Source organism: Chelonoidis abingdonii, chromosome 1, assembly GCF_003597395.2.
Source record: "Chelonoidis abingdonii isolate Lonesome George chromosome 1, CheloAbing_2.0, whole genome shotgun sequence".
NCBI lineage: Eukaryota > Metazoa > Chordata > Testudines > Testudinidae > Chelonoidis > Chelonoidis abingdonii.
Genome location: NC_133769.1, coordinates 140,424,074 through 140,445,041, shown reverse-complemented (window position 1 = coordinate 140,445,041; position 20,968 = coordinate 140,424,074). Strand labels below are relative to the sequence as shown.

The following is a 20,968-nucleotide window of genomic DNA, read 5'->3' as shown; positions in this document are numbered from 1 at the left end:
GCACTTAAGCAAGTGCTTAAGTCCCCTTGCCTTCAGTAACTACTCAAATGCTTAAAGCTAAACATGTGCCTAAATGGGGACTTAGAGCCCTTAGTTCCCATTGACTTCAAGGGGAGGAATTGGGAGCCTTAGTCATTTTCAGAAGGTGCATCACAGGTTGCAAGACTGGGTCTTAAGTACTGTGTGGTACACCAGGATCAGAACTCAGCTTTCCACTTGTCCTACCATATTCCACTATTCTTATTATAAATGGGTACCTGCAGCTCTTACTCCTGAGAGTAGTCCTTCCTCACTCAAACAGTCTCATAAAGTCAACAGCACTAATCACTCTAGTAGGGACTATCTGCATGAATAAGAGTTGCAAGTTTGTGCCCTGACTGAGAATATCTATAAATAAATTTCCAGTAAAGAGGGCCTGCTTCTGCTTCCATTGACTTCACTGGCAAAGCTCTCATAGATTTCAGTGGGAGCAGGCTCTGGCATTGACCACTCCTACGTGCAGTGCTGAAGAGGTATAACAATGAGGAGGAACAAATTGTTACCCAATTTACTGCTGCAAAAGAAAATGGGAGGAGGGAAAGGAGGAGAAAACCAAAATGAGAAAGTTAACACATTATGAGTGAAATTTGGAGGGAGTTAATGCTGCTTTCACCCATTCTCCGTTAATTTCAAGAAGAAAATCTGCACCCAGGGCCGGTGCAAGGAATTTTCGCGCCCTAGGCGAAACTTCCATCTTGCGCCCCCCTTGCTAACCCTGCCCCCTGCGGCAGCTAACCAAGCCCCCCACCCGGGGAGCTCCATCCCCCTCCCCCACAGCAGCTACCCCCCTGCAGCAGCTAACCCGCCCAGGGAGCACCCCCCTCTGCAGCAGCTAACCCTGCCTGGGGAGACCTCCCCCGCTCTGCAGCAGTTAACCCTGCCTGGGGATACATTCCTCCATGCCAGCTAACCCCGCCCGGGGAGACCTCCCTGCAGCAGCTAACCCCGCCTGGGGAGCCCGCCCCAGCTCACCACGGCTCCACGTCCTCCGCTGAGCACGCTGGCGTCGCTCTAATTCTCCTCCCCTCCCAGGCTTGCGGCGCCGATTGGAGGAGACTTAGAGTGGGGGCTGTGTGCCCAGCGGAGGAGGCAGAGTGGAGGTGATCTGGGGTGGGGAGCAGTTCTCCTATGCGCCTCCCCTTCCATTAATGTGGGCTGCCTTCCCCGCACCCCCCGCCCCAGCTCACCTCCACTCCACCTCCTCACCTGAGCGGGCTTTTAGGTGCCCCCAACCACTAGGCGCCCTAGGCGGCCGCCTAGTTTGCCTAAATGGTTGCACCGGCCCTGTCTGCACCAGACCGTTACTGATTTTATGTTAGCTGACCTTCAAATTAAAAACAAACTTAAAAACCTCTTTAGTCCAATACAAGGCACAGAATGTTAAGAGTTTAGTAAAAAAAAGAAATCAATTGTTTGAAAATAATAGTGGTTATTGGTTAGGACTTATGGCCAATGTACTGCATCATGTGAGGTCTCAAGATCGACCTTCTTCAGTCACTGAAACATATGTAATGGTTATTAATGACTTGTCATTTTGGGCAGAATGATACAATGTACCGAAAAGCACTAGGCTTCCATTTCTGCGATGCTGGCTTGAATCATACCTTGGGTCACCAGTGACATGAGTTTGGTTTGCTCAGCCTGGTCACTAGTGGACATTTGTGCCCATCATAGCCTGTCATTCTACAAATGATAATACAATAACTAAGTGTTCTAGAACCCCCTTTATCTCCAAAGTGCTTTATGAACAATGGATACTGTGTTCCTCTCCCGTAGAGAAAGGTATAAATAGAAAACACCAAATGAAAATGTGTGCAGCAAAAGGGAGCTGTGTTTTCAATACAGCTTCTCTGCTAGTGCAGCACATGTGCCACTGGCAGAGCCTGACCTGATATATAAAATAGAGGTCCCTAGACCAACCCCCATAGAGACTGAGCGGCTCACTCTCCATGTTCCTTTCTGCTCTCCTGCACTCACACCCAGCAGTGGCAGCCTGGCGGGCTAGGGGGCAGTGCAGCCATTGGCTCTGAGCCAGCTTCTGTGCTCAGTGACCTAGCTAGCCATCATTGGACAGGTCACTGAGCACGCCGAATACACAGGGATAGTTAACGCTGCTTCCAGTAGCATTAACAAATCCTCCTTCCGTATGGTTTTTGGGCTGCGTACAAGGAATATGTTACTTAGAGTGGGTGTTCCCTGGCTTCTCTCTCCGGCTGCTCCCTGTATACCTGTGTGATTCAAGGGCTATGGAGTATGGATCTTTAAGGAGCTATTCAGGATGTTGGTTTTACAACTCACCCAAAAGATGGATTTTGTATATAGTTTTGCACACTTGGTAATTTGTGCTCTAGAAACTAACTGTAATAATAGGATTGATTCATGTCAGAATTGAGGTATATTGGGGGAAAATGCGATATAAAGCTTTAATAGCATCTGCTTGCCCCGGGTGTTACTTTAGCCACATTTTCTGTCCAGTATTTCCATGAGCACCAACCTCTCCATCTTACTTAATAGAGCTATGCTTTTGTTTTTTAAATTAAAAGAAGGAATATACTGTATTATAGTCTCCAAATCTCCAAAATCACTGGGCAAAATCATTCTGTCAAGGAATGTTTAACACTGTCACATATACTAATAATTTTATTAGTATAATTAGTAGTACCTGTCTTTATTGCCCTCTTGATAGCACATTTGCCTCTCCTTGGTCTTTCACTCCTTCTCCTCCATCCCCTACTGTTCTTGCCTTAGCCCAATCATTCACTTACTATGGAACATAATGCTTGCTACATGACTTCGGTGGATTTGCCCATGGTAGTAAACCCTATGCTCACTCTAGCAAGTATTTGCAGGATCAGTCCATGTCAGGGAATCTATCTATATCTTCTACTGTAAAACCTCTTACAAAACTCTTCTGCTATATAAATAACTATCAATAATAAGCAGAGGTAATTACAACTTTTATAGGAATAGAATACTACAAAAAGTAATATGAATAATACTATGGCCAAATAATTAATTCATTGCAATTCTAAGTTATAAATATTAAAAATGGTTAAAATTAAAAGATAATAGCATTCATATAGTTTTAGTGTTACCCATCAGAATGCAACTCCTCACTACTGTAATCTAGTGGATTTACTTGGTGTTCTTTAGTTTCTATGTATGTGTATTGTACCTGTTCATGTTTATCATGGATGCAGTAAAAATAACCCCCCCCGAAATAATGGGCCAGGTTCACAGCTGGTATAAATTAGCATAGTTTCACTTAAGACAATGGGGCTGCACTGATTTACACCAGCTGAGGCTCTGACCTCATAATAACAATTCCTGATTTTTAGCAGATCTTTGCACACAGAAACAGGAATGCATAACTTTATCAAATTCCCCACTGTCATAAAGGCATAGGACTTGATTCTTCATTCATACCAGCTTTGCATTCCACTTACTTCAGTGGAGTTGCTCCCGAATTGCACCAGTATAAGTGAGAAGACAATCAAGTCTATATTATCAGTGCTGGGAATCTGGCTGTGCAAAAAGTTTGCCCATCTACACTCCAGAACACGTTACCAGTTGATAGCTAGTCCCATCTTCGAGGTTTATTTAACCACTTGTTAAACACAAATGGCCACACTTTGCTCTCATTTATGCTGCCAAAATCCAAAGTATCTCCACTGAAATCCACTGATTTTACTAACACAGATTTTGCATAGATATGATACCATTAGTTTCATGAAGTTACTCCTGATTTATGTCAACGTAAATGAGATCAAAATCAGGCCCTTTGACTTCACTGGGATGCTGTTGCGCTGAATTTTCAGTAGTGCAAGGGCAGAACAGCTCTCCAGAAATTGCCCTATCTGGTAGTAGATTAATTATCTTCCTAGCTGACAAAAGCATTTTCTGAAGACTGTTTCTGTTTCAGTGTAAGAACTGGGGGTCTCAATACAGATAATCCAAATGATTAAGGCACAATGGATTACCCTATAGGTGGTTTACTAAAAATGTCAAATTATCACAATAACATCAGAGATCTTGTAACTCCTCTGCTGTATCATCTGTCAACTCAGGTTTAGTATCACCAAGAGATTAAGTTCCCAAAGAAAGCAAGAAGGGTTGCGGCATTTCATGACATTCATGAGGGTGAAGTAAAAGACAAATCACAGCTCTATGTTTTGGCTACAGTGTGGCATGAAGACTGTCACTTGCTACCTTGCAGAAAGCAGCTGAATAGCAAGAGCCAAATTCTGTGCTGTTTTACACCCTATGCCCAGGTGGGCTGATGTACATTTGGCTCCACTGACATTTGCATCACGTTTCTGTCCTTTCTCATATTTTGAGTGCCTCAAACTTTAGAGCCCCAATTACTAACAGCTGCTCATCTCAAAAGCTGAGACTTTAAGCACCCTGACTGTGCTTCTCCTCACCACCCTCTCCATTACCATCCTGAGAGCACCCCACTTACAGACCCAGTGTGTGCCAACCTGAGAGCCCTCATCTTTACCATGCACCTTTACCTCAGCTCTCTCTCAAACCACACCCACCTGCAACCCAGACGGGGGAGGCAGAAAAGCCCAATATAATATTATATATTCCAAATAGATGACACGTATAGTATAATCTTGCTGCTCCAGCTTTCAATAACCAGTACAATGGCAAATCCTCATAATAAGGTTTGCAGTTTGCTTGCACTCAGCTACAGCAGGCTTGATGAGGGCATTATAAATATGATGGCTAGGTAGACAGTAGTGCAGACAATAGAGGGTTCAGCAGTGGTGACATTCCAGGCTGTGTGTACAGTAGAATTTCATTATCTGCACTGGTTTGATTCCAGTACTTGGTAGTCTTCAGACCTCATAAATCCACACCAAGGTTCTCTTTGCCTCCCTAAAGTTAGTAGGAATTAGTGAGATTCTACTCTATTTAACTCTCTTGGGCAAGCTCAAAGCACTTTTAAATCTCTCCCTCCTCCCTCTCCCCTCTACTGAATCTGCATATTCCTTGACATAGCTGGAAATGCATGTGATTTTTGTGGACAGCTGAAAAGAGATTTGCATGATTGAAAGAGTGTAGTCTTGTAATTTCTCTCTCTTGTTAAATGTTTTGGAAATCTGAGGGGGAGTAATTGAGAGAAGTTTTTAATGTGAACGAACTTTATGATTTTTCTTTTTGCTTTAGAAGACACTATAATTTTCAAGGCATAAAAGAGTTATTTAAAGATGAGAAAAGTTAATGTGAAAATAGATTGTTGTTATACAGTGAAATTGTGGAATATTTTAATTAGATAAAGTAACCATTAGTGCACTGGTAAGTTTCAGACTGCTTGCCAAATGACTAATTAGGAAGACATGATCAGTCTGAAAAGAGGCCTTTAATAATAACAAACAAACAAACACCCAGCTTTTATATAGCACTTTTCATCTTTAGATCTGAAAGCATTTTGCAAAGGAGGCCAATATCATGATCCCTATTTTACGGATGAGGAAACTGAGGCACACAGCAGCAACACAACTTTGTCTAAGGTAGCATGGTTTGGAGGAATGAACTCATGGGTGGGAGCCAGAAGGTTCTGAATTCTGACTCAGCCACTGACTCACTGTGTGACGATGGGCAAGGCACTGAATTTCTTTAGTGATATTGAGCCATATACCTCTCTGGAGTGTTGTGAAGTGGAACTAGTTCACAGATCTCCATTGCTTGGAATAGGTAAAGTACCATGTAAGTGCTAATTACTATTATTATTAAATACACAATATTAAATATTATTAGTAGCTGTGGGTTTTTTAGCTTATTCTGCTGATTTTTATATATATTTACTGCAGAATAAACTTGACTGAATATTAGTATGGTCTGAAGTGTCCCAGATTTTAGTTTTACCTAAATTTTGGCCATCTTGTTTTGCCATTGAATTCAAACCTTGTTAGTCAGGTACTGTATCGAAGGGAATGGACAGAAATAGGATCAAGGAGATATGCAAGGGAAATGTGATAAAAGCAAGAGTGTAGGATCAAAAGTGGTTCGGTAGGAAGCGTGGGGAGAAATTGTAATGAAAGGCCTGGAAGCTCCATGTATTTCAATATGGTGTTTACATTGACTAATGCCAGTGGGGATCTGTGTGGGTTCTATTCCTATTGAGGGATCTGGAAGTTTCATCTAGGAGGAGTCTTGAGTTCTCTTACTCATCCTGTGCCTCTCAGCAAAGCAAACAAATTTTCAGCTTCAGAGGACAGAGGAGTGTAGACACACCTGCTATGGACCAGCAGTGGAGCAGAGTTCAGTGTCTGTGGGGAGAAGCCAGATCCACTAGGAATAGTGGACTATGGGTCCCACATTATATTAACTCTATCAACATGACCTTATTATATATGTCATCAGTTTTCATTGATTGGAAGGGGTTGTTGCTGTAGAGCCCAGCTTGGTTTTGACTGTCCCCCATCCACGCCATTCACCAGAGCCCCAAACTGGTTGAATTCCAGGGAAGGGATTCTGTGACTTTAACAAAGAGGGGAGGAGGATGCTGCTTTAGCTTATGTTCTACACTAACCTTTCTGTATCCCACCCACGCAACAACACTGTAGCCTGGCTATTGGCATTTTAACCACCAGGCAGTTAAGTTGCCAACAGCCATTTTATACTAGCTGTCTTGCTGGAGTTTCACTGGACTTATAAATGATGGGAAATTTTGCAAGTGTCAGAAGAATTCTCTTGGAACCCCAGGGATACTCTCTTTGTCAGTAATTGCTATACTGTGGTCTATAGGAAATAAACCATTACTGGAACTCTCTTATAACTCTGGGGGAAAGTGTAAACCCCACTAGAACACCCCTCCTCAGACAGGGAAGCTGACTCAGATCCAAACACAGCAGGCGAGGTTTGCCTTCACCCCTTCAAAATTCAGGCTGTTCATTCAGGTCCATTGTTACTGGAAATAACCTCAAAGAGTCTATTATCACGTCTTAGTATTATGAAGCTCTTGGGGGAATGATATGAATGTTTGAAACACATGCTTGACTCAGAAAAGAGGCTTAGATTTATGAGTGGACAGAACAGCAGTTCATGGACCAATCTCATCACAGGTGGAAGTGGACAAAACTCCCATTGGAGTTAGTAGCAGATGTGCCTATTATGGGGTGAATTTATGCCTTTTTACTGATTCCTCTGCAGTGAGAAGCTGCTAAATATAGAATTAAATAAGGAAATGGACAAGGAAGTGTAAATTTCAATCAGCTTAGGGGACAAATTCTGCTCTCAGGTCCACCAGTGTAAATCTGGAGTAACTCCACTGAAGTTAACCTTTGACCCTCCCCTGGGTCCTGCTCAGGTAGACCTGAGAATGATCTGTTTTCACTTCATTCTTAATATACCTATTCAGCTGGGCTCTCACTTATATGGCAAGTAGGAAGAGTGGAAGTGTTGGTGCAGGGAGAGGGAGGATGTGTGGGGACCCAACCCTGCTTATTCCTTATGCTTGACATGCAAAATTGCACATGTTTTGTATTTCCATATTTAGTTCACACCCTGAGCAGGAGTTACAAGGAGACTAGTTCCAAAGCAATTAGATCTGGTGGGGTCCAAAATCAGGCGATGAAATCATCTCGGGTTGGTGATTGGTGTGAAATTCACAAGCCACAGTATTACACTCCTCCCCCTTCGGGGGAAGACTCCTCCAGCCAGATGCCTAGTTGCTTAACTGGCTGTTTTTAATTTCAGGATTGGGGAGTAGGCTTGGTTCTTAGTGACTTGTATAGGATTTTTTCCTATATTCGGTAATACACCCTAATGTGCAGGAATCAGGCCTTAGTAAAGGTCTCACCTAAAATCCATAGTTCATAAATTAAAACTGCAGAGATCTTCTTGCTAGTTTTCAAACTATATTACCATGACCATGTCATCGCAGGGTCTAAAAAATGGTTTCTCAGTATCATTGGAACAGAGTTGTAGACAAGGGCCAACATGACATACTTGAAATTTGTTTTCCTTTTTAAAAGCACTTTGTGATTTTTTTCCCCCCAATCTAATGCACATCTGATGTCGGGCTTCTCATATGAGCATGGTTACAGTGAGGTTGACATTTTTAGAAATATGTGCGAATGGAAAATATCCTGGGAGAGCTGCCAATATCAGATTCTGTGAAGCTGTAGTCTCCCATGAATAGGAAATATGATACAGGTACATTTCCTGAAAAGGAGCCTAATTAATGAAGTTGTTTCACTCAGGTGTGTGTAGTTCTTGTCGCTTTTATTTAGGGAAAGAGTAGAAATGAATTCTGATATAGTGAGGATACATTCAATTCCCTTTTCTTACCAAAGGATAAGCAACCACATTTGCATTTACTTCCTAAAGGGAGAAAAATATCTGTGCTGCAAAGGACCATGGTGAAAAGAAGATTTTCCAAGTGTGACCAGGTGTGACTCACCCCGTGACACCTCCTGCTGGTCACTTCGGGAATTAGCTCAAACTTCCAGCACAAAGCGCCCTCTGCGGGCCGGTGATCCACCTTCTGGCCCCATGTCCCTCCCTGGACCCCGGTGCTCCTATGTGGGGTTCTGCCCCCGCAGGCAGTAACCCCTTTTTCTTAGGGTTTCCCCTCCCCAGGGAACCCCCCTCTATCCCCACTTTGCCTCAGGGTCTTGGCAACTGCCCAGTCATTAGCTAGCCCCACACCCTGGGGCAGACTGCAGTATTAACCTCTCATCATAGGCAAAGGGGTCTGGACCTGCTGCCTTGGCCTACCCCTGGGTTGCACCCTGCAACCCCTGTACCTCCTGGTCTAATTCTAGGCCACAGCCTGGGGCTTTCCAGGTAGGAGCTCCCCAGCTCCACTGCCTTTCCCCAGCACTGCTTTACCCTAGGTACCTGCTCTGGTTTTTGGCAGCCAGACCCTTCTCCCTCTACAGGCAGAAGAAGACTCTCTGCCTTTGGCTTCCCTGGCCTTCTTATTAGGCCCTGCAGCTCAGTTTGGGGCGTGGCCCCCAGCTGCAGCCACTTCCCCAATCAGCCCAGCTTAAAAGGCTGCTTTCCCCAGCCTCAGCCCCTTCCCTGGGCTGTTTTTAACCTCTTCAGGGTCGGAGCAGGGATTCGCCCTGCTACACAAGGTTTAACCCTGATGGCAATTAAAAAAATGGCTAATACTGTTCTTGTGTCTAATTCACCACTGCATTACTCCAGTTTTATGCTGGTGTATTTGGAGTAAAGCAGCATAAAAAAGGTCTAACACAGAGGTGACTCAGGCCCGTGGCCTTTTATTATACAAGGAAAAACTAGAATGATAAGAAATGAATGCAGCTAATTAATAGTACTGGGCATATCAACAAGTTTTATAGGCTTCCCAGTGTGCTCATTTTAATCACCTTATTAAATCAACTACAGAGTTAGCATACAGAAGCATTTTACACTGAGCAGGCCAAATTCTGCTGTCAGTTACAGAGGTGCAACCCAATTCAAATTAATGGGGTTGCACATGGGGTAAGTGAGCACCGACCTCAGTTCAAGTGATTAGTACTGGTGCATCCTGAGAACAGATTTTGGCCCACTCTGTGCTAATTACCTTGTGCTTGCACTGCTATAGGTAGTGTTGCTGAGTAACAGTGAAAAACATCACACTGGCTTTCCGGAAAACAATCATAAGGAACTAAATTGAGCTCATGCTGATTTTTCTTTCCCGTCTTTCTTTTGCAATGTAACAAACAGTGATTACAGGGAAGTTACAAAATACCAGTGGGAAGTAGGGGTCTGTTATAACACTGGAAAATAATAACTTTCCATTAAGATAGTTTGTTCCATCCAGTGATTCCAGAACCTGCTCCACAGCCCATTGAAATCAACAGAGAGACTCCCATTGACTTCAGTAGGCTATGGATCAGGCCTATTAAACCTCACAACACCCCTTGGAGGGAGGTAGATTATATTATTACCCCCTTTTTACACATTAGGAAAATGAAACACAGAAAGATCAAGGGTCCAGCTGCCCAGCTGGGTGGGTGGCTGGGTTACAAGGAAAGTAGCCCTACCCCCATTTGCTTTTTGCTCCCCTGGACAGCAGTTGCAGTCCCTTTGCTTCCTGAAGCTCCAGAATTGCTAAATTTATTTTAATTGCAGGGGCACAAGACCCTCTAAGTGGGGTTGGGTGATGCCTCCCCATCCCGTGCACCAAGCAGCCATGTATGCTGCAACTCCAGAATTGGCATAGGAGTTGGTGTTCTCCTCCTTGGAGGAAAAACTTTCCCTAGAACTTCCCTTGGGGTAGTGGAGCTCCATATTGCTTCCAATGCAGGGCTTTGCCTACTGAGCACAACTGAGCCCTAAGCACCATGCCCAAGGGCACACAACATCAGGGCCAGGAATAAGATGCACATTTCCTGAGCCTCAGTCTTGTGCCTTAACTCCAAGGATTTAGGCCCAGATTTTGGAAGGTATTTAAGTGCCTAGAAGTGCAGACAGAGATGCCTCGTAGGACACTTTTGGAAATTCCACTAGGTGCTTATCTGCATCTTTAGGCATCTAAATACCTTTAAAAATTTTAAAAGTCTGGCCTGCAGTCACTCTGGTCATTTGGTATGTTACAGTGCTTCATCATGCCGCTCTTTTGTTGGTGCCATAGCTGTATGCAAAGGGTTAAGTGCTCCCTCATTAAGGGTCTCTTCCAACACCCCTTGGAGTCACTAGAAACACTTCCATTAAATCAGGCACAAGGGCTCAGATTCACAATGGAACTTAGGCATTGGGTTGCTCAGTATCCCAAGAGCCAGTGCACTAGGTGGGGAGCTGCCTAAACTAGCCAATGGGTGATGTCAGGGAGAAGGGTGTGTGCTAAGCCCCACCCCTCTCAGAGAGACAGATGCCTACGTCCAGGCTGCACGTGCAGCTGAGGTGACAATCTCAGCTAGCTATTTACAACCAGGAACTGCTCTCCTGAAGTTAGGCGGTTTAGGCACCTCAGAAGTTTCTCATAAGGGTGGCTTAGGCAGGCAGTAACTACAGGCAGAGGAGGAGGCAGCGGCACCACTCATCTTTTCTCCTCCCTTTTGCTGGAGGCGGTGGGAGAAAGGACTTGAACAGGGATCATCCACCCCTCTAACTACTGAGCTATGGGGTAATCTGAGGTGGGGGCTCCTTCAATTTCTTCTGTTCTTCTTTCGTATGGCCAGAGAGGTGATGATCAATGTTCAAATAACCAAGCCCAGATTACTGAGCCAGTAGGTAGCTGTTGAAGCTGTTCCTCTGAGGATAGATCATTACAGAGTGACTGTAGCAAGGACTAGGCACCCAGGATCTCCCACATGGGTGCCCTAACACTGGATCACAGAATCATGCTCTCTTGCACTCTCTCTTTCACACTCCCAGTGACTGTTCCACTGTGGATAAATGCTTAAAGAGTCATTGGGCCAGAGAGAGAGAGAGAGAATGACTTTGTAGCCCAGTGATTAGGGCACCCACCTTAGAGGGCACAGGCATGACCACCACCTCCTCCTCTGGTTGGATTTTGAAAGGGACCCTATCTTGTAGATGGTTTCTGAGCATGCCTACCGGATCGGGCCCTGCACAGGACTTAGGTAGCCAAATGCCTGTCTTCCCTGATTTGTGAATTGCTTTGGAGCTTAGGTGGAAGATAGTTCCCCAGGTGCCTACAGTGAGGCAGCACTGTGTGTACAGAAGCTTAAGCCCTGGCAAGGCTGAATCACTGCTCTGGCACTTCGAATGCAGAAGGTGGGGGCCTGCAAGGATTTTAAAAATTAATACTGGCCACTCCAGTTGTAGTAAATTCCCAAGGTTACAGCTTTTTATGACCTTGGATGGGTAGATACTGCCACCACTCAAGTGCAGAACCCCTTTGAGAACCCAGGAAGGCGCACTTGGGAATTCCTTCCTGTGGGGTACCCTCAAGCCTTTTCACCCCCCATCTGGGGAAGAGCTGAGAAAATAAAAAGAAATCAGCTGTTGCCACCTGCTAATTAAACAACATGTGCACAAACCTCTTAAGACACAAAAATCCAATTCTGTTCTTTAAAAAGGTAAACTTTATTAATTAAAAAAAAGGAAAGAAAATACGTCTGGGAATGTAGGCATTTGCTAGATTAAATAAAAAAAATTACAAGGATTAAGCATCTAGAATAGCTTTTTGCGGTCCAGCTTAAAGGTTAGAAGCAAAACCAAAACGCCTGGGGTTAGCACAGAGGAGTTCACAAGCCATAAAGAAATAAAAAGAGATAAACCTAATCGCTTCCTCCTAGACATTTCCTGATCTACTTACATATCTGAGGTTTCAAATGAGTAGTTTCTAGTTATGATACTGGGAATTTTTCATACCTGGCCCCAAGTTTCTTACAGCATAGTTGTTGTCCTGTTCACTTCTCCCCAGGAGAACAACACAGGCAGACAAAAGAGGAGTCTTCTTTCAATTTTAAAAAGTTCTAGCCTCCCCATTGGCTCTTTCGCCCAGGTGCCAACTTATTTCCTTTTACCTTTGCATAGCAGTGAGACTTTTTAACTCTTTGCAGATAGAGCAATTAGAGAACAGCCACAAAGTGAGATTTTATAGCTACTGGCTGGCTGGGTGTCCATAAAAAGGAGCTACCCTCTTCCCTTCATTTATCACAGGCCTCTAGGGAACTTTCACTGCCAAAACTTAGCCACTGAATGAGTTTATGTGCCTTCCTGGTTTGGCATGAGTTTTGTGGATCTCTATGGAGCCTAAAAGTGGGTTGTAGGTGCCTACATTTGGGGTTTAGGTACCTACATACCTTTGTAATCTGGACCTAACTGAAGAAGAGGCTGTTTCATATCGGGATGTTGACCATATAAACAGGCAGAAAAATCTGCCCAAGGTCTTTCTTTGTACCTTGATGCTCTGCTTAAACCTCTTGTTATATGGCAAGTAACTTTTGATAAACACTCTATTTGTTTCTGGAAAAACATCATTGCTTCCTTGATTAACTACTGTGAAAACAATACATTCCGGCATGCCTCATTTATACAATCAGTTTATGCACTATATAACGGAATACATTTGGATGCAGCTCTGGTATCCAATGTGTGTACTGGGAGCCACTTACAGCCCTCGGGGATGTAAATTGTGACCCTCAAAGGTGACTGTCTTAAAAAGAAAATATGTATTTCATGATAATTGAAAATATTCTTTTGCATAGAGACTGTGATATATGCCATTATGTGCCAGCAATGCCCCTCTGCCAGGTACATTGGCCAAGCCAGATATTCTCTAAGCAAAAGAATAAATGGACACAAATCTGACATCAGGAATTATAACATTCAAAAACCAGTAGAACACTTCAATCTCCCTGGTCCCTCAATTACAGACCTAAAAGTGGCAATTCTTCAACAACAAAACTTCAAAAACAGATTCCAATGTGAAATTGCAGAACTGGAATTAATTTGCAAACTGGACGCCATTAAATTAGGCCTGAATAAAGACTGGAAGTGATTGGGTCATTACAAAACCTAATTTCCCCCATATAATTTCCCCCTACTCTTACTCACACCCTCTTGTCAATTTTGAAATGGGCCACTCTCATTACCACTTCAAAAGTTATCTTTCTTCCCTTGGTATCCTGCTGTTAATTGAATTGCCTCATTAGACTGACCTCACACTTGGTAAGGCAACTCTCATCTGTTCCTATGCTGTGTATTTATACCGCTACTGTATTTTCCACTCCATGCATCTGATGAAGTGGATTCTAGCCCACAAAAGCTTATGCCCAAATAAATTTGTTAGTCTCTAAAGTGCCATAAGGACTCCTCATTGTTTTTGCTGATGCAGACTAACACAGCTACCACTCTGAAACCTAAGATAATGTAGTAAGTACACAGGCTAAAAGCAAGTAATGTATATGCAAAGTACATTGTAGAATAAAAGCCCAACGTGCTGCCAAATGGGCTTATTCCCAGAGTTGATATGCCATAAAATAATTGGAGCTGGAAGTGTATTTTGGTCATTGCCATATGATGTACGCATCCAGAGAATCCACCTATGAATTTAATGTCATAGCTTGGGCACTATGGTGGTGAGTGCTATCAGAAAAAATCTTAAAAGGGAGCTAGTTGGCTAGATAGATAGATGTGCAGTATGGACTCAATGTGTAACTTTACTATACCCATTTAGAGTGTGCTATCAGCATATCACAACAATTTTCATGATATAGATAAAAACTAGGCATTGGAGGTAATATTTTCAAAAGCACGTATGTGCCTTAAGAGCCTAAGGCCTTATCTACATAGGAACACATAGGAGAGTTAATCTGAATTAACCAAAAATGTGAATTTTAACCAGATTAGTTAAACTGGATTAAACACTTATGTTGATACTCTCATTTGGAATAAACATGGATTTAATTCAGTTTAGTTTAATTTGCTTTGGAAGTGGATTAAACTAAACCTAATTAAGACCACTTTTTTTTCCAATTGACAGTGTTCACGTGAGGCTAAATTGGGTTTAACTAATCTGGTACAATTATACTGCAATTGAAATGCCTGTAAATTTCCCCATGTAGACAAGTGCTAAAGCCCAGATCTTCAAAGACATTTAGGCACCCAATACCTTGTCTACATTTGAAAGTTGCAGTACTTTAACTATACTGGTATAGTCAAAGCGATACATCTCAACTGGTGTTGTATTAGTATAAAGGTGCTTTAAACCGGTATAGCTATTTCTGTGCAAGAAGGGGAATAAACTATACCGGTATAAAAGTCACCTTTATACTAGCATAACTATGCCTCCAGTAGGGGTTGTACCCATATAACTCTAATGGTACAAAAGCCCAGACCCCTATGAAATAGTTATACAGGTACAACTTTCAATTGTAGACCAAGCCTTACTCCCTTTGAAACCAATGGCAATTAGGCACTTAAATACCTTTTGAGGATCTGGGACTAAATCCCATTTTCAAAAGTCACATAGATGGTTAGGAAAGTCACTGAAAGCCAGTGGTACTCAGGACTGGTCTACATGTGGGGTAATGTGCTCTACAGGGGTGTGATTTGTAAAGTGCAACTAACGTCTTGTGCATTAATTGATCCATGTAGACCCTGCTAGTGCAAACTAACGGTTCCCTAGTGCACTTTAACATAGTGCTGTTTGAAAGACCACTACATTTAAGCATACCAGCAGGGTCTACATGGACCAATTACTGTGCAACACATTAGTGTGCTTTAGAAATTGTACCCCTGTAGAACACACTATCCCACTATGTAGACAAACCCTTAGATTCCTAAATCACCAATGAAATGTTACCCACCATCTATAGTCATCTATACACAGGGGTGAAAGTAACTTAAAGGACTTACCAGTACACTGGAGTCCTGAGCAGGGGCGTGGCCTCAACCAGAAGAGGCAGGGCCTTCCACGATTTAAAGGCCCTGGGGCTCCAGCTGTGGCTGGGAGCCCCAGGGCTTTTAAATCACCTGGAGCTACCAGCTGAAGAGGCGGCTGGGAGCCCCAGGGTTCAGGGGTGAATTAAAGGGCCTGGGGCTCTGGCCACCATGGAGTTCTAGGCCCTTTAAATCCCTGCCCGAGCCTGGCTGCTGGAGCTCCTGCAGGGATTTAAGGGGTCTGAAGCTCCCCGCAGTGGCAGGAGCAGCGGGCCGTTTAAATCCCTGCCTGAGCCTGGCTGTCGGAGCTCAGGTGTCGCTTTAAAGGGTCCGGGGCTTCCTGCAGCAGCTGGAGCCCTGGGCCCTTTAAATCACCGCCATGAAAGCTGGTCCAGTCCGGCACGGCATATTGCCTCTTGCTGGTACACCATAGCGGCTTACTTTCACCTCTGTCTATACATCTACACCAAGGCCCAATGCTGCAAGATGTTGAACACCTCCTGTTGGGTACTAAGTGCCCTCAATGCCCATTGAAGTCACTGGAAATTAAAGGCCATCAGAAGGCACAGATGCTGCTGGGGTTGCATCATAGTGTTTGATGTGCAAACGTACTATAGGTCTCATCAAGGTTCATGGGCATTATAGGCAAATATTGGCAGAGTAAAATAAATCCTTTAAAGTGTGAAAATTTCTGTTCTGTTCCTGCCCAGAAGGCACACCCAGGGACAGAATTCAGGTCACAAACAGACCTGCTGAAACCTATTTGGTTTGTGCTATAACTTGAACCCCACAGGCCTGGTTTTGTACCATATAGATCAATGATACTTTTGTCATTGGCTTCAATAAGAGCAGGATTGAGCCCCAGGAGCACGGTCCTTCTCCCATTGACTACAACCAGCATTTTCCCATTGACTTCTGTGAGAGCTGGATTGGGCCTCAGCATGGCTCTGAACTAGCTGTAAGATGACAAGGTATTTTGGAAAAGGCTGGAGGCAATATAATTATTATTCATTGTCAACGCTAAAGCAAAGTTGCGATTCAGTCAGTATCTACGCTGTCTAGAAAGACATCACATGAAATTATATAAGGCCTGATGTCACTGTCAGTGCATAATGCTTAACCTGGAAAATAGAACTGCAGAAGGAGTTCTGAGTCAAGTGGGGCTTTGTACATTCCCTATGAAATCAATCTGAGAGCATATCACAGATGATTTGATATTGCAGTGATTCATAATACGACAGTGTAAGAGGATGTTAAGCAGTATTTTGAAGGGTACCAGAAATAAGTATTGGCGCAAACATGTCAGTTCAGATACATTCATTCTAAATGAACTCACTGCAGTAAAAAATAAGCCTGGAATTGTTAAAGGAACTTTGGATTGGCATAACTGTGCTCCCATGAAGCCAGTGGAAGTTCATTGATTTCAGTGAGTGCAGTTATGCTAAAGCTGATGCTTTTGAAAATCTCATCCTAAATATTTTCTTCTTTCTTGGCTTTGCAGTGACTTTCAGCTCTGGCCTTTGGAGCTCCCTCTGTCACAGTTGTGAAGCAAAAGTGCAACCACTGGAAGAGATGAGGAGGCTTTATACTATCTTGTTGATGTTCTCCTTCAAAAAGTAGCAGGACTCAGACATTTACTCTCTTTGTTCTCTCTTAACTTTTCTTTTAATATAGTTGCCACTATGTAGAGTTCCATCTGTCAGTCTTCAAACAGTAATGCACCCTACTATTTTTAGATACTTCCAAGACTCTTAGGGTTTCCTGATGCTTTTTGAATAATAATAGTAATGAATAATAAATAAATGTCCATCTCTTCACACAGCATGGCTGTCTCACATCTCTCTTTGTCATGCATTTCTTTGGTGTACAGTCAGCCATGATCCAATTTGCAATTGACACCAAAATTGAAAAGCAACTCATCTGTGTCTAATTCAAGGGATGCTTTCATGTTTGTCTTGAGACGACCAACTATTAAAAAGATTAAGTTATATTGCTATTAGATGTGATTCAATTTAAAATATAGGGTTGCACAGGGCCTGATTTAGGAACATAGGACTTGCCATACTGGGTCAGACAGTGGTCCGTTTAACCCAGTATCCTGCCTCTGACAGTAGCCATTAGGTCTCATCCTGGTCTCTAATAGTTAGAGACTGGCATAAGCCCGAAAGCACAAAGTTTAATATCCCTCCCAAATGTTTTATTGTCATTTATGATAACTTTGGGTATTCATAATATCCATATAACTAGCCAATTCCTTTTTGAATCTGGTTACGTTCTCGGACTTAACTACTTCTTGTGGCAGTGAGTTCCACAGCTTAGTTCCCTGTTGAGTGAAAAAGTATTTCCTTTTACTGATTTCAAGTTTCCCACCTCTTATTTTGATTGAATCCCCCCTTGTTCTTGTGTTATAAGTTAGGGATAGTGGAAGCTTCCAATCTACCTTATCTATACTATTCATTATTTTATAGACTTTTATCATGTATTCCCTTATTCATCTCCTTTTTAAAATAAACAGTCCCAGTCTTTTCAGTCTCTTTTCATATAGCAATATTTCTAGGTCTTTGATCATTCTCATTGTCTTTCTCTGAATTCCCTCTAGGTCTGCAGTACCTTTTTGGACCTGGAGTGACCGGTGCTGCACGCAGTACCCAGATGACGCTGCACCATTGATTTGTACAACGGCATCATAATTTTTTTTTTAGTTATTCTCCATCTCATTCCTGATACATCCGAACATCTTGGTTGCTTTTCTGAGCACAGCTGCACATAGAGCAAAGCTCTTCATTGAGCTGTTTACAATGATGACCAAATCTCTTTCTTGAGTGGATACAGTTAATATAGAACCCTTAAAGTGTAAGAGTGGTTTAATACCCCTCCCCCCCGAAATATTCACTGGCCATTGGCTATCAAGTTGTCCATTCCGCTAGCTTGTTTAGCTTTCTTTGAAGTTCCTTATAGTCCTTTCTGGTCCAAAATAACTTTTGAGTCATCTGCCAATGTTGTTGCCTCACTATTCACTCCCTTTTCCAGATCATTATAAGTGTATTAAACAACATGATACCTAGTGCAGAAGCTTGGAGCACCCCACAATTAGCCCTTTGCCATGATGAAAACTGATGATTTATTCTCAAGTCTGCAATAGTGAAAATTATCGGTGTTGGCTTACCCAACCTACAACACCCACCCAACCTGAATGTACCCTCCTGAAAACATATTCGGATATCACTGTAACAAATTACTGGGAGGTTATTGAAAATGAATCCCTTGAATACAAAATGGTATTTTTCAGTCTCATAGCAATGTGTTATTTGCACCATTGTGCATGTGTCTTCAAATTTTAGGAGGCAAAATTAAGCTTGGTAAGTGGTGTTTATGGGCTGGATGGTGAGTGATGAAGGATTATAAGGCCATGGGGAACTGACTGGACACTTTAACTTTTCATTGCCAGGTATTCTAATTATTGTATTTTTTAAGAAGTGCAGAAGTTGTATAGCAAAAATGTAATGTTGTAGTTTGGTTGCTCACTGGACTACAATGAAACATTCTTTCAACCTAACAAATTTTGTTTGTGTGGTGTATGGGAAACTGATTAAAAATGACTAGCTATCATTTTAAATATGAGGCATTTTCTAGTTCTGCTTGCAGGAATGAGGTCTCTTACCAAAGCCATGTGATTTGGGTCATCTTAGTCAGTCAGCACGCAGTCAGTCTGGAAAAAGCCAGCTTAAAGCAAGGTGGGGTCAGTTGTACCTCACTGCCTTAGGGACCAACCTGCTTTTCTTTTTCTTTCTCTCGCTCTCTCTGTTTGGGTTCTTATGTGTTCTCTTTCTGAATTCTCTGAAATGAAGTAGTGTTATATTGCAGTCTTCCAGCAAGTGTATTTATGTTTTTATCTAACTTTTCTGTGGCCTGGTCTACACTGAAAAAATTTAGGCTGACAGAATTACCTCGCTCAGGGGTGTGAAAATCCACAGCGCAGATGCAGCAAGGTCAACAGAAAAATACTTTCTCTGATCTCGCTAACATCGCTAGGGGAAGTGATGTTCCCATACTGATGGAAAACCACCTTCTGTCAGTGTAGGCTGTATTACACTACCAGGTTGTACTGGCTGTTATGCTGTTACTGTGTTATGCTGGTACCACATGTAACCCACACACCTTCTGGGTATGATGTTCTGTCCCATCTAGCGGCACCGAGACCACTTAGGGAGAGAGAGATTGAGTCTGCTCTATAGCCTTAGCTAACAGCCAGTTGACTTTTAGCTCATGCAATAGAGGCTCATGCACTAACCCTGTACTCCAGATGAGGCCTCACCAATGTCGAATAGAGGGGAATGATCATGTTCCTCAATCTGCTTGCAATGTCCCTACTTGTACAACCCAAAATGCCATTAGCCTTCTTGGCAACAAGGGCACACTGTCGACTCATATCCAGCTTCTCGTCCACTGTAACCCCTAGGTCCTTTGCAGAACTGCTGCCTAGCCATTAGGTTCCTAGTCTGTAGCAGTGCATGGGATTCTACCTTCCTAAGTGCAGAACTCTGCACTTGTCCTTGTTGAACCTCATCAGATTTCTTTTGGCCCAATCCTCTAATTTGCCTAGGTCCCTCTGTATCCTATCCCTACACTCCAGCGTATCTCCCACTCCTCCCAGTTTAGTGTCATCTGAAAACTTGCCAAGGGTCACCCGCTCAAGCCAGGGTTACAGAGGGTGGAAGGGGACGCAGGCCCACCACCTCTGCGTTCCGGCCCCCGGGCCCTAAGTAGCAGCTGTCGCCGCTAGTGCAGCAGTGGGGTCCAGCGAAAACACCACTGACAAGGATCAGTGGGATCTGACCCGACACCCACAAATCAGCTTGGGCCGCTTCCTGCGGCCTGACTGTATTCAGCCCCCCGGGCTACCTCCACCCCCTCACCTCCTACTGTCCAAGCTCAATCTACCCCTATGGGCTCTCCAGTCCGGGTTAGGTAGATGGTGCAACACCCTGGGTAGCGGCCAGGCGGTCGATGAAGGTTCTCCAGGCGAGTTGGGCCGGCAGCTTTGGTAGTTCCAGCAGCTCAGGTATGTTGCTCGCGGGTCTTTCCAACAAGGCTGATACTATCAAGCCGGAAACCTCCCAGAAGAGTTGGCTGGTCAATTTGCCTCTGGCAGCAGCTGAGCTCCCAACGAAGGCCGGCGCCGCTTTTAATACTTCGGCGCCACCTGACCTTGGGGGCGGGGCTTGCCCGTAGTTCTGCCCTGATGATAGATGGACGGGCTCAACCTCCTGGGAGGAGGGGAGCCACACAGCCCTCCACCTCTTCATTGATCCTCACATCACCTGTTCAAGCGAGGACAATCAACCCCTAAGGGTAAGGCTACACAGCAAGACATTGGCATTCAGAGCGAGTGAAGCCAGGAACATGAGGTGGTCCAGTGGCCATGCTAGTCTTAGATAAATAGCTGATAGACAAGCTTCTTTGAAGTGCAGATAGAGACGGAGACAAACTCTGAAGCCACTCCCTCTCAAGGTTCAGAGCTCCAGCTCCAAGTACTGTTACACAGTTATTTTTAGAGACCAGTGAGTTGTTGACCCAGCTGGAGCTGATTGGCCTCCTCAAATGTAAGACA

The 20,968-nt window shown here is 43.6% G+C and overlaps 1 protein-coding gene across 2 annotated transcripts in view; it reads left to right on the top strand.

Annotated features, from left to right (window-relative positions):
* LOC116814744 (potassium voltage-gated channel subfamily A member 5) overlaps nucleotides 1-20,968 on the top strand; it is a 29,988-nt gene that overhangs the window by 5,037 nt on the left and 3,983 nt on the right. The window contains exon 2 of one of the 2 annotated variants that reach the window (XM_032762565.2): nucleotides 17,957-18,024. The exons of the other annotated variant lie outside the window; for it this stretch is intronic. The gene's annotated coding sequence lies outside the window, so the exon portion shown is untranslated. Of the gene's footprint in view, nucleotides 1-17,956; nucleotides 18,025-20,968 lie in introns of those variants that run through there. 2 annotated transcript variants of the gene reach the window in all.